This window comes from Harpia harpyja, chromosome 6 (assembly GCF_026419915.1).
Source record: "Harpia harpyja isolate bHarHar1 chromosome 6, bHarHar1 primary haplotype, whole genome shotgun sequence".
Classification (NCBI taxonomy): domain Eukaryota; kingdom Metazoa; phylum Chordata; class Aves; order Accipitriformes; family Accipitridae; genus Harpia; species Harpia harpyja.
In genome coordinates, this window is record NC_068945.1 from 29,974,138 (window position 1) to 29,987,545 (window position 13,408).

Below are 13,408 nucleotides of genomic sequence, written 5' to 3' on the forward strand. Positions count from 1 at the left end.
AGACGGGGTAGAACGGACAGGGCAATGGAAAGGTAGCATGGGCGGTGTGGGGATCTGCTCGCCCTGACCGCGGCAGCTAACGCTGAGGATTCTCCCCGCTGGGCGAAACAGTGTTCATCATGCCTTAAACTTATGAGTAAGGAAAATAACGATCCGGGGTGACGCCCGGGTCCTCACTACAAATGTGAGAGGAATTTTTGCACGGGTACAGGTCGTTCCCGGGTGACCCGCTTACTTCGCGGGATGCTCAGGTGCTATGATCTGCCCGATTTCTCGTGTGGCCGGTGTAAAGGACAGAGCAGCCATCGCCCGGCGTCAGGGTCTCGCGGCAGGCGTGGCCCTTGGAGCTGTAGGGCGGAGTCACCCCTGCTGTCTCTACGTTGTATGATCAAATAGCTTTCAAGAAAAAAGTTTGAACTAGTGTCTCCCCTGCATCTGCTCTGTCCAGTTTATGCGTCACGCAGTCTGAGCTGGCCTAAAGGTCTTCACGAGGCTTAGAAATACATCATCAAAACCCTCGTAGCATTTCATGTGTCTGCAGGAAGTGATTCCTTTTTCATGCTTTTGTGGGAGGAATTACGCCATTTAAAATCAGACTAAGAAAAAAAGATTCAATGAAAGAGAAAAGCCTTCTTGTGCAGGCTTGAGCCAAGGTGAGCTTTCCAGTGCTTTTCCAGTGTCGCCTCCTGCCCTGCCCTGCCCTGCCCTTACTCACCGTTTGCGGCATCTGTACCTGCAGGACAGCGGCTCTGGGTTTCACCACAGGCCCCTCAAAAATGCCCTTTGCAGCACAGCATACCCCCAGGACCCTCTAGTGCGGGGTTTCTTCCTGTCGTTGGAAGACACATTGCCAAAACACAGAGTTTTGCTTCTGCCCACAGCTTTGTCTCTCCCCCGGCAGCGGTCAGGAGGATCACTTGTGTGGTTCCCCTCCACACCTTCACCATTTGCTTCCTGCCGTCTCCCTGCCACAACGCCCAGAACTGCAGTGACCTTGAGGCATCACGGTGTACACAGCAGTGTCCACCGCATTGCCGTAGAGCTGCCGGCCCACCCGTGCTCCATGTGAGATCCACAGGGAGGGTCCTGGGAGGAAGCTCTTGGACTTCAGCAGAGCAGGAGCTGCCAGTGAGGGCTGGGAACAAATGCAGAGGAGAGAGGCGCGGCTGAGGTGGCTGCTCACAGCCATGTGAGGTCAGGATCCCACAGCACAGATTTTCTCTCAGGAATGTTTCAAGCCTTCATGAGCCTATAGTCATACCAGTAGTTATGCCAGGTCACCGTGTTACAGTACAAGGAAAAATCAGGTTTGTACTTACAAATTAAAATTGTAACCATAGGAAATTGTGTTAGGTGCAATGAATCATGTTAGGTATTACCACAGAAACCTCATATATTTTCTATTGAATTTTGTATTTGGAAACTAACATTATGATTGAAACAATAGAGGTAATTGTAAAGTGTACTCAAGTGATTAACTAGTAATTACTCGTAAGTTTTGTAGTTCTTTGCTCTCCTGACTAGATGTTTCTGTATGTTAGATGAGAACAATATTGGAACTGACCACCTGTGATTGAAACTGTGTTAAGCTTCAAAGAGCAAGGACAAGAAACTAAGGAAACCGTCACGGACACCAGTTATGCTGCTTGGAAACCCCCTTTACCTTTCCCACCTTGATTTGAGTATCGAGGATTCCAATCAGTAGAGCTAAGTGAAATTGACCAATGATTGTTTTTAAATAAGAATATTGATAAGGTTATATAATCAAAGGACCAATCATTATAAAGGTTAAATTTAAGAGCGAGCGTAGTGTGCATTTTTATGTAAAGAAACTTACGTAATGATGATTTGACAGAAAAAGTGTATAAAACCTGATGGATTTTAATACTAGTTCGGACACGCCTTTGGAGGAGCGATCCCCCGTGTCCCCAGCGCTGTAATAAACGAAGTGCCTGCTTCTTAACGTCACATTGGTGTTAAGGAGTTTTATTCTGGATTTTGGTAGCAACTGCTTAGTTGTCCGCTGGTACATGAACTGGATCAAGGGTGGCACATGACTGCATTGCTATCAAATTAGGGTACACAATAAGTTTATGCCCTTTTTGTGCTGTCTTTCTGCAGCTGTCGAGATACTTGATCAAACTGAGGTGGTGGGGTGGATGATGTGTGACAACCATAAAGCCTGCTGTTGCAAAACTAGCAGGCAACATTTCTTTGAGCAAATTTGTATGAATATAAGAGCCGCGCAAGTGGTTCCGGACTAGAGGGCCATCTACCCAGTATCCTGTTTCCAGCCTGCAAGGACCCCCAATGTAGGTCTCTTCCAGACACCTGTCCAGATGCCCATTGACCTCAGTGATATTTGTGCAGCAAATTATTTGGCAAGCACCTCCACTCTGTGCTGTGTGGTCAACGACCTCCTCCTGTTCGTTTTGCTTCCATCAGTGTAGTTCTTGCAACTGAAGGCGCAGAGTGCATGTGTAACCCCCACCCACCCTCTCTTCCACCTGTGATCCCCTAAATCATCTTCTCTTCAGGTGAAGAGTCAAGGCCTCCTCCCCCATTCCTTCAGTGAAGCTCCCTTCCCTCTGCAGGCACCCCCCTTCCCATGCTGAAGTCTCAGTGCTAGGCTGGTTAGGGGGCATGAGTCATGCTGTTGTGGGAAGGAAGGGTTTAAACCTCAGGATCTTCCATTCCCTGTGTTCATGATTGTTTTACTCTTCCTGTGGGAGACAAAAAGCTGCAGCACAAGTTTCAAGGGTCTCTCCCCGTTCTTCCTCGCAGCTGTGAATGAGAAGTCAAATATTTGCTCAGGGACGGACCTGGGCTTCTGCTTCCCTTCTTGTGGCTGGGAGAGGGGGGAAGGTGCAAGCAGTAGCAGAGAGACCTCCCTGAGCACAGGGGTCCCCACAAAGGGCTCCTTGTCCAAATGTGCTGGGAAAATTTCAGGCCTGCCCTTGCTTTTTCAGAGGCAGGTTCCTTGAGTGTGTCTCCCTCGTCGGCTGAGACCCAGGGCATGGAAGTCAGAACAGAGGAGACCGTTTCCCCATCTCACACCAATTTCCTTTTTAAAATATTAATTAGGAAATTATGTGAAGGACGTCATATTAACCTTGGGGTAGTATGTGGCACAGCATTCAACTTAAAATGTTACCTTCATTGAGTTGTACAGAGGCACATGAAGCAGCTAAAAGCAGAATAACACGGCCAGAGAAAATATCAAGTAAGTTGCCGTGGAGCAAGATCACATCATTACTCAGTCCAGATAAAGTCCATCTCTCACGATGATTGACCGCAGTGTTAGATGTGTTTCCTTGCTTTTCAAAGGACAGAAACCTGCATGCCCAGTGTGTCAGAAGCCAAATAACTTTTCTAGCCGACTTCAATTAGGAAAGCACCTAACCATCTAAGCTGTTCGAAACCTTAATTCTTCTCTATTAATTATAACAAAACTATTAAAAATTTAGTACGTAGGCAGTATGCTCCCCCTTGATTGCATTAATACCTTCACCATAATCATTGCCTTGACACAGAAACTTTTTGTATGAAAATGATTAAACAATTTTGAAATTAAACTCAAGGGGGAACTAGCTGCAGTAGGGGTAGTTTTTCTGTGTCAGGTTTTGTACACAGAAGTAGAATCCTAGTAATTACAATAATAATCTCCTGACTTCTTATACATTTCTTTTTTGTTCAGACTGAAGACATAGAGACATTAACATTTCTGAAGCTTATAGCAGGAACGTCGGTTAATGTGAGTTCTGTTTGAGTTCCTGTTCTAGTTTATGTCTATAAACTGAGATTTTTGTTACTCTGCTAATTATTTATTAAGATGCATGTTTCCTAAGCAGGAACAAATTTCATTTTAAAAAATAAGAACAGAAAAAGGACCAAATTTGGGATTTAGCTTGGACTAAAACAAACATTTGCAGAAATAATGGGATATTCTTACTAAGGTAAAACTATTAGCAAATACACAGGACTGGCCATCTTGTCCCTTCTTTCTTCGCCAGAGGACTTCAGTTATTTGCATTGGATGTAACCCAGAACAAAACGGGACCTGTTGTGGTGGTGTTGCTTTTTGCCTGGGTTAAACATGGGTGTTGCATTGGGAAAGGCCAATTCTCGGAGCCTCGGTGTTGGCTGCTGGGGTGTTCACTTGTCCTGCTCGACCAGAGGAGGCACAAGTTCGCTTCCTCCTAAGCCTCCCATGCGTCCGACAGCCAGTTGAGATAATGCATTTGTCCTGGCATCAAACATTGGCACTGCCACTGTGAGCGTCTCACTAAGTATCCTAGAATTCTGAGCTTTCTTACTGATTAAGCTTATATTTTTCAAAATTATGTGGTGAGTTACTTGGCATACCTATTCAAATTTCAGATTTTCCTTTTAGGCCAGATTTTGAATCCTTTGTGGGTGGGCTGCAGGAATGTTAGGAAACAGGTTCCCAAGCAAGCTTGGCAAATTGAAGAACTGTCTGAGAAGGTAAGGTGCTTCTCAGCACAGATGTAAAAGGCTGTATCCTGAATCTTGGTTGTACTGGTTTGTCCAAGAAAAGGAACTTCTGCGTGGAGATATCTCCCATACCACAGATACCTACCACCCATTTCATTTTTTGGAAGCTGGGAAAAGACCATATTTGTTCTTGATAATCTGTTGGTTATTGCTTCTGTGTCACTTAAACCATAGCGGTTGATGGGGGTGGGTGAATATTTATTCTACAATCTAGTCGTAGATGGGACCTTTTTCTCCTTACGGTAGTTCCTTGGCTGTAGTTGCATGGCTCTCTCACTTAACGGTGTTTGTGCCCTCTTAGTTGTTTCCAGCTACCAGCACCCAGTGGCAATGCCTGCAGCAGCTGCTCCCCAAGTAGGAAGCATCTCACCAGTCTGCCATGAATTCCCTGAATAGAGACATGCTCAGGTACACTAGCCACACGTGCTGCCTGCCTCTAGATAAGCACAATGGGTTCTCTTGCCAACTAGAGGTCTCTTTCTTCTTTTGGTTGATATTTGGCCACTCAAAGTCTATTTTTTATTAATATTAGACTCCATGACTGACATGGGCTTATACTCCAGGCTTGAAAGCACAGCCTTGATTCACAACTGAAATGAAAGCAAACAATAGGAATTAAGCAATAAGTTGTTTAGGATGTTAGAAATGTTTAGAAAAATTGGTTCCTGCCCCACACAGCTGTCCTCGAGTATATGGTCAAGAATGTAATCCAAACCAGTCTGAAAAGAAGAGCTTTAGTCCTCTTCAGTTCCTAAACCACTGTTGCCTCTGCCAGTGTGTGTCAGGGGCATCCTAAATCAAGGAATCACTCAGGAATGAAGGCTTGTGGCATAGTGGTTTCCATGCATGTGGAATTCGAATTGTGCCAGTGTTTTGCATATGTATTTAGCATATTTTCTGCACTGTTCAATTCTAGCTAGATAAATAGTGCTTGGTAAATATGTGGGTTGTCAAATGCCAGTTAAATTTGTCAAATAATTCATGTCACACATACTTGCTCTGAAGCACAGCTAACCCTAACAGAAAACAGCATATGTTGATCAATGTTATGCTGTTGATGTTTTTGCTCTTAGTCCTTTAAAAGAGTAGATAATGAGAACTGATGAACTATGCATTTTTCACGCAGTTTATTGTTTTGATCCTTTGGTTTGTGATGCATTTGGGTGCAGGACGCAAAGGGGAGAAGAAAAGAAATGTCAATCCATTCGCTTCTCTTGCTTATGGGTGAACTGTCTCCCAGTCTGTTATCCTGTGTTGGAATTTGGTTTCAGTATCCCAAGACAAGCCCTTTTAGAAAACTAAAGTGCTTGAAACATCTCAGCTTCAGCGATGAAAGATCTCAGCATTGCTCCTCAGGTCAATTGCCCAGTTGTTCCTTCAGAATTACCCATGTTGGTATTTGAGTGATCTTAATTCTCACAGGAGTTTGTTGTGAGGGATAATGAATTTCTAAGCAAACTTTTTGCTGAAATAGCTGCTATTTGCCTTACCAGGTACCCTTCTGGAAAATGAGCATGTGAGATCCATGCATTTACCCAGAGTCCAGTCATCACTTTCTGGGGTGGGTTGACCCTGGCTGGATGCCAGGTGCTTACCAAAGCTGCTCTATCCCCCCCCCGCCCTCAGCTGGACAGGGGAGAGAAAATATAACGAAAGGCTCGTGGGTCAAGATAAGGACAGGGAGAGATCACTCAATTACCGTCATGGGCAAAACAGACTCGACTTGGGGAAAATTAACTTAATTTATTACCAATCCAGTCAGAGTGGGGTCAAGAGAAATAAAACCCAGTCTTAAAACATCTTGCCCCCACCCCTCCCTCCTTCCCGGGCACAGCTTCACTCCCAATTTTCTCCACCTCCTCCCCCCGCAGTGGTGCAGGGGGACGGGGAATGGGGGTTGGGGTCAGTTCATCACACGTTGTCCCTGCCACTTCATCCTCCTCAGAGCGAGGACTCCTCACTCTTCCCCTGCTCTAGCGTGGGTTCCCTCCCATGGGAGACAGTCCTCCACGAACTTCTCCAGCATGGGTCCTTCCCACAGGCTGCAGTTCTTCACAACCTGCTCCAGCGTGGGTCCCTTCCACAGGCTGCAGTCCTTCAGGCACAGACTGCTCCAGCATGGATCCCCCGCAGGGCCACAAATCCTGCCAGCAAACCTGCTCCAGTGTGGGCTCCCCTCTCCACGGGTCCGCAGGTCCTGCCAGGAGCCTGCTCCAGCGTGGGCTTCCCACGGGGTCACAGCCTCCTTCAGGCATCCACCTGGTCTGGCGTGGGGTCCTCCCTGGGCTGCAGGCGGATATCTGCTCCACCATGGACCTCCATGGGCTGCAGGGGGACAGCCTGCCTCACCATGGTCTTCCCCACGGGCTGCAGGGGAATCTCTGCTCCGGTGCCTGGAGCACCTCCTCCCCCTCCTTCTTCACTGACCTGGGGGTCTGCAGGGTTGTTCCTCTCCCATATTCTCACTCCTCTCTCCGGCCGCAGTTGCTGTTGTGCAGCAACTTTTTTCCCTTCTTAAATCTGTTATCCCAGAGGCGCTACCGCCATCACTGATGGGCTCGGCCTTGGTCGGCAGCGGGTCCGTCTTGGAGCTGGCTGGCATTGGCTCCGTCGGACATAGGGGAAGCTTCCAGCAGCTTCTCACAGAAGCCACCCCTGTAGCCCCCCCCGCTACCAAAACCTTGCCATGCAAACCAAATACATTTTCAAAAGTGAAAAACCTTCTAAAGAGAAGTTGGTGATATAATCCAATTATTAATTATGTGTTGTTGCAACATCTGGGAAAATACGGAGGTGCTGGCTAGCTGTGGCAGCGACTGTGCCTGGGGTCAGGCTTTCTCCCTCTGAAGGGAAGGCACAGTGGTGTGGCTGGAGCCTCTGCTGTGTCTATGAAGTATTTGCCCGGGATAACTAAGGAAGGACGTATGTCTTGCAGGACCTGTGGGTTTCATTATCATCAAATTGACTTTTTACACCTAAAAAAAAAAAAAAAGAAAAATCTGAGACCCTAAGGGCACTACTAACAGCACTGACCAGGCACTTCTAATGATCTAAATGGGCTCCACTGGATAATCACAGGCTGGCTTGCGCCTTCTTCCATGCTCCTGCATGCTGGTCCCATTGCTTTCTTGTAAGGGGCAGGAGACTTGCTCTGAGCCAAAGCATGTTTGCACTTTCTTTCTCCACGTATCTGAACCCTTGAACCCTGGTCCTTTGCAGCTTTTAGAAGGTAAGAGACTGAGGGACAAGAGACAAATCCCCTGGCTCACTGACCCACCTGTTCTCTCACCAAAGCTTCCTGCATGTGTGAAATAAATGAAAGTACCTTACAGAGAGAGAAAAGGTCAAAACAGCTAACAGCTAAGCAGATATTTGTGGATTATAACTGCTGGCATACTTATCCTCTGACAGAAGGCACCCTACCCTCCAGAAATTGGGGCTCTTTGGGTTATGGAGCAAGAGATGCCAGCTATGCACAAGGTTGAGACGTCAGACATTTTCTGTGTGTCTTCCAAATTACTTAGCTAATGCAGTGTAAGATCAGTTCACCAGAAGCACTGAGGGTCACTGAAGTGATGGGATGTTGCTGCTGCAGAACATGGGAGGTAAAGAGCAGGATCAGAGATTCTCAGAGTCAGAATAGTGACAGGCTTGTGTAGGAGAGACAGGAGAAGCCAAACGCAGGATTCTTCCCATTTAGCCGTCCCACCTGGCCTTGCAGTTTACTAGCATGTAAAGTGAATAACCAGGTCCATACAGTGGCCTGAAGAGAGAGCTCTCGAGAACATCCCAAAAACTGGGGGAGGCCACAGCCCGCTGCATTGTTTATGCTATTCTCTAGTACTATGTCTCAGCGGTACGGTCTAACCTTTACCTCTATCACTTTGGTGAGGATACTAGAAGAACTGTTTTCTTTGACAAGTTGTAGTGTTGGGTGACAGAAGTGGAGCGTTGAGTGTGCTGCTGCTGTTTCAGTCAATGTGTTTACTGGGATATGAGTGATATTTTAAAATTCCACTGGGAACAGGCTCTTTCTCCCTCTCTGGACAGTGGGGAGAGCAGAAAGGAAGAGAGCACCTAGGTTGGGTCTTTGGTGGGAGCAGATAGACAGATCTCCCATAAAAGTCTGAAGGACTGAGACAGCAGCTAGTTCCATCCTACAGAGCTGAAGAAAAGCCATTGTGCCTCAGCTCCAGTGATAATCTTGCATCACCGGTAGGATGATAGTGTAACACAGAGGAATCCTTTCTGGATACCAGGTGGAGGATCTAACCCACTTGGCTATGTGAATTCACTTGTATGGCGCTCCTGTCTTGCAGGAGGTGTTGTCTCTGGCAGGGATGAGCAAACTTAGACTCCCATCACTTGCCATCCATCTGCGAGATGTAAGGTGTAGAGATATGGGTAGACTTGCCCCCCCCTTCTTCTGGATGAAGTATCTATGAGCAGGGAAAGGGTCTCAGGGTCTCCACTGAGATTTGAACAAAGTCTGAGTCAGAACTATCTTAGCTTGGTTTAGGTAGGAAATGAGACCAAGTGAGGGGGAGGCTCTTGCATGGTTGTGTTGACTGATGAAAAGGGAGGGGAGGAGGGGGAGGAGGTGGTGGGAAGTACGATACACTTCTCAGGCCATGGAAGAGTCCACTTGTCCCCAGGAGGTACAGGGTGAAAGAAGCTATGGGAGAACAACATTTCAGCAGTAGCATTTCTCCAAGTCTCTTAATGATGGTATAGAGCCAAAGAAGGACGGGAAGACAACTCTGGGTTATTTCATGATTGCATCCTGTACAACATGGAGGAAGGCAGGATGTATCTGTGTGATTCAACCTGTTCTTCAGGGACATTCCTGTGTGGAGGCTTCAGGCTATCTCGGGACAGCGCAGCAGAAGCCACAACCATTATCCCTGCCCCCAGTGACCTTTCTAGAAAAATGGTGTTTTGTTGATTGCTCCAAAGTGCTTAGACTTAGCTGGGACATTTGATACTCAAATCCTGCATCTCACTTTGCTGGTAGGAGTGGTTTAAGGAATGCAACCCACACCAAATGTGTGGCCTAACTCACCTCACCGGTGCCCTGGATATTCTGCCCAGGTGAAATACCCTCAAACATCAAGAACTGGGAAAAGAGGTTGTGTTGAATTATGGGCTAGAAGTTGTCCTTTTGCACCAGGCGATGTGAGAGTCTGGCAATAGGGAAATTTCACACACAGAGACACTTCATGGCAATTAGTGGACCTTTGTTGCTAGTGGATGAAGTACCTAGTCTGTTGTGAGCAGTTAAAAATCCTGTAGCTGTGCAGGAAGGAGGCAGCCCATTCACCATTTCGGGACTACTGCACTCTAGGCCAAATGACACTTTTTGCAGAGAGGAGGAAATTGTTGCTCCTTTGAGATCAGCTGAGCATATGTAACAGGGAAAAGACATTTCAGCAGTACCTCAGAGCCCAAGTCTGCTGGGTTCTGCTAGGTGCCGTACAGACAGACCAAAAAGTCTGCTCCTGCTGTTAAGAGAGACTAGGAAGTGTGTGTGAAGCCTTCTAGAAAGAATGCAGCAGTGCTTGTAGCCTTCTCAAGGCTTTTAAATTAGCCTTTGAAATATAAAGCTTTGTAACTTGAGTGTTTTAGCCTAAAGCCAGCAAAAAAGATGTTAAGGAAAGAAAAATCAAAGGAAAGAACCATGCATGAGAAGCTGCAGAAGCAATGAGCTTCAGCGATAAAACTGATCCACAGAACAGGACCAGACTGACTCAAGGAGCCACGGGTCTTAAAAATTAGGCTAACAAAATTTCTAAGCAGGTAACAAATAGAGCATGGCAACCTGCCATGTATGTACCATTACGCCTATATAATCACATGGCATTTGGCTCAGGGTCATGCTGAAGCTCCTACTTGCTGGTACTGGACAACTTCCCTGTCATTTACCTTCTAAAGCCTAGACAAGATGAAGTGTTAATGCACTGCCCACCTTAGTCTGCAACACCTTACAAGCTATGAAAAACTAGCTGTTGTGGTTCTTTCTTTTTTGCGAAAGTCATAGGAAATACGGTGCATATGTAATTTTAATTAATCTTCTCTATTCCATAATAAATATTTCCAGTAAAGGTCTTTTGGAGTCAGTTTCTCAGAATACTCTGGGTTTCTAAAAACCAATTTTCTGGCACGTACCTGGAACCCAGCTCATGTTGTCAGTGACCTGCAACATGCTCACAGAATAGTGGATTCCTGAGAGAAGCAGAGCAATTTGCTTGCAGAGCGCTGTATAGAAATTTGCCTTTCTTTTTGCGGGCCCTCGAGAAAATGCCAGGGAGTTTGTGCAGCCAAGGAAACTGCTGGATTAGAAAGCAGAACTGGAGGAAAGGACTTGGCAGGCACACAGCAGGATTTCTGGTCTTTATTTGGCAAATCTCAAGATTCTCACTGAATACTTTGTCACACGAGCACATAAACATGTATTTGCCTCATTGCATCTCCCTTACGCTGTGAAATACAACTTTCAGAGCACTTAGACCAAGAGCTGTGGCAGGTATGTAGCTGAAGGGCTATGGAGCGGTAAATTATACAGACGTGGGAAAGCAGCTGAGTACTAACAGGCAGGCAGCATTTGTGCAGAGATGAGTGGCTTTTTGGCATATGAGCGGGCCTCAGTGTCTGTGTCTGGGTACATATACTTATGCACACTTCAGAGAGTCCATTGTAGCCTTTGTGAGCCTTGTATTTTAGTGCCTTGATCTCTTTCTCAGCTAAGTACATTTTTACCCAAGAAGGATGCCTGTTTCCCAACAGGCCACCTTCATCCTCGCTGCTTATTCATGAGCAGAAAGCACGAGCCTGCAGTATGTGCACCCACTATAGACGCAGGGGAGGGCGGATACCACTGCTGTTAGGGATTCCACAAAGTGTTGGTCCTGCTACATCCATGCTGTTGCCGAGGAGGCAAGTGCCTCCACAGGATTGCTGAGATCCCACTGTTACCTGACAATGTCACAGGCATTTGTGAAGAGCAGGTAAGGTAGGCTAGAAACACAGATTCTTTCCACACAGATGCTGTTTGGAGACAGCAAGGAGCAAATGCTACATAAAATGTATGCATGCTGCTGAGGCAAACATCTTCAATTTTTAATACATGTTTGTAAATAATGATTTATCCTAGGTGTCCCAAGCCAGGAGCATCTAACTTACTAGCTCTGAAAAGCGGGCAGTTCATGGGAGAAAGAAAAGCAGCATATTGTGCAGCAGCTGTTTCATCTTCTTGTGGTCAAATGAGTAGCCTGACTCTGAAGTCATGCTACTTTTCATCCCAGACTACACCTTTCACAACGACTTGTTCCCCACATTTCATTATGGGCCACAGAAATGCTGTTTTTCTCCAGTGCTCCCAACCTTTCTTGTCCACATGCTCTAAATACTGCATCGAGCTTTCCTGTAGGTTCCACACAGCTTTAACCAGTGGATCCTGAAGAAGCAGCAACAATAAATTTTGCAGCGCTGCATTGTGAACTGTCTTTGAATGGCAGTTTTTGGGTCAATGCCAGCTTGCTGAAAATCGAGTGAGAACAGTTTGCAAAGCTTTGTAATGTAATGTTGATGTAATGTTATGTTGCCTCCCTGCTCTTGTTCTGTGCAGCTGCTCCACATGGACTAAGCACTGAAGAATTTCATTTGTCAAAGCTGATGGTACTGTTCAAGTGGGAGAGGCAGAGGTCCCAGGATCACTTTAAAGGTTCTTTTATTTACTAAGTCCTGGCTTAGAGAGACTGTTCCAGTGTCCAGCAACTGTCACTAATACCTCATAGAGAGATCTCCAAAACCAGTGTAAAATTTTCTGTCTACTTTTATCCCATTTGCTGTCTTTATTTTTTAATTATTTCTTGTCTTTCCTTAGTGCCCTCTCTTTTTAGATCTCTCTTCTACATCTCCATTTTAGTTCGCTGTCACTATTTTTTTGATTTTTCCTTATTTCCTTAATCACCATTGCTTTTAAGATTTTCTGTCTACTTTTATGCCATTCACTGTCTTTATTTTACTGTCTTTTCATATAATAATTTCTTGTCTTTCCTAAGTGCTGTTGCTTTTTAAATTTTCTTTCGACATCTGTTTTAGTTCACTGTCCCTGCTTTTTAGTTTTAGTTTTTCCCTTTGTTTCCCTACTACCTATCACTTTTAAAATGTTCTTTCTATGCGTACTTTTATTCCTTTTGCTGTCTTTTTAAAATTATTTCTTCTCTTTTTTCTGTGCCATTGCTTTTTAGATTTTCTTTCTATGTCTCTGTTTCAGTTCACCATCGCTACTTTTTAATTTTTTCTTATTTCCTTAATCACTGTTGCTTTTAAGATTTTTCTGTCTACTTTTATCCTGTTTGCTGTCTTTATATCACTGTCTTTATTTTTCAATAATTTCTGATCTTTCCTTACTGTCCTTGCTTTTTAAATTTTCTTTCTACACCTGTTTGAGTTCACTGTCCCTATTTCATAATTTTTTCCTTAATTTCGCTAACCCCCCTTGCTTTTTAAATGTTCTTTCTATGCCTGCTTTTATTCCCTTTGCTGCCTTTTTAGAATTAGTACTTCTCTATGCTGTTCACTGTCTTTATTTCACTGTCTTGCCTTTTAATAATTTATTGTCTGTCCTTAGTGCCCTGTCTTTTTAGATATTTTTTTCTACGTCTCTGTTTTAGTTAGCCAATGCATTTTTTATTTTTTTCCTTATTTCCTTAATCATGTTGCTTCTAAGATTTTCTGTCTACTTTTATCCCATTCCTTGTCTTTATTTTGCTGTCTTCATTTTTTAATAATTTCTTGTCTTTCCTTAGTGCCCTTGCTTTTTATATTTTCTTTCTAGTTGTGTTTTAGTTTGCTGTACCTGTTTTATAGCTTTTCCCTTTATTTTCCTAAG

The 13,408-nt window shown here is 45.0% G+C and overlaps 1 non-coding gene across 1 annotated transcript; it reads left to right on the top strand.

Moving 5' to 3' along the window:
- The first annotated feature begins 119 nt into the window (after window positions 1-119).
- LOC128143655 (U12 minor spliceosomal RNA) lies at window positions 120-268 on the top strand. Its single transcript, XR_008235838.1, has one exon. It is a non-coding gene; the product is annotated as a U12 minor spliceosomal RNA (small nuclear RNA).
- The last annotated feature ends 13,140 nt before the right edge of the window (window positions 269-13,408 follow it).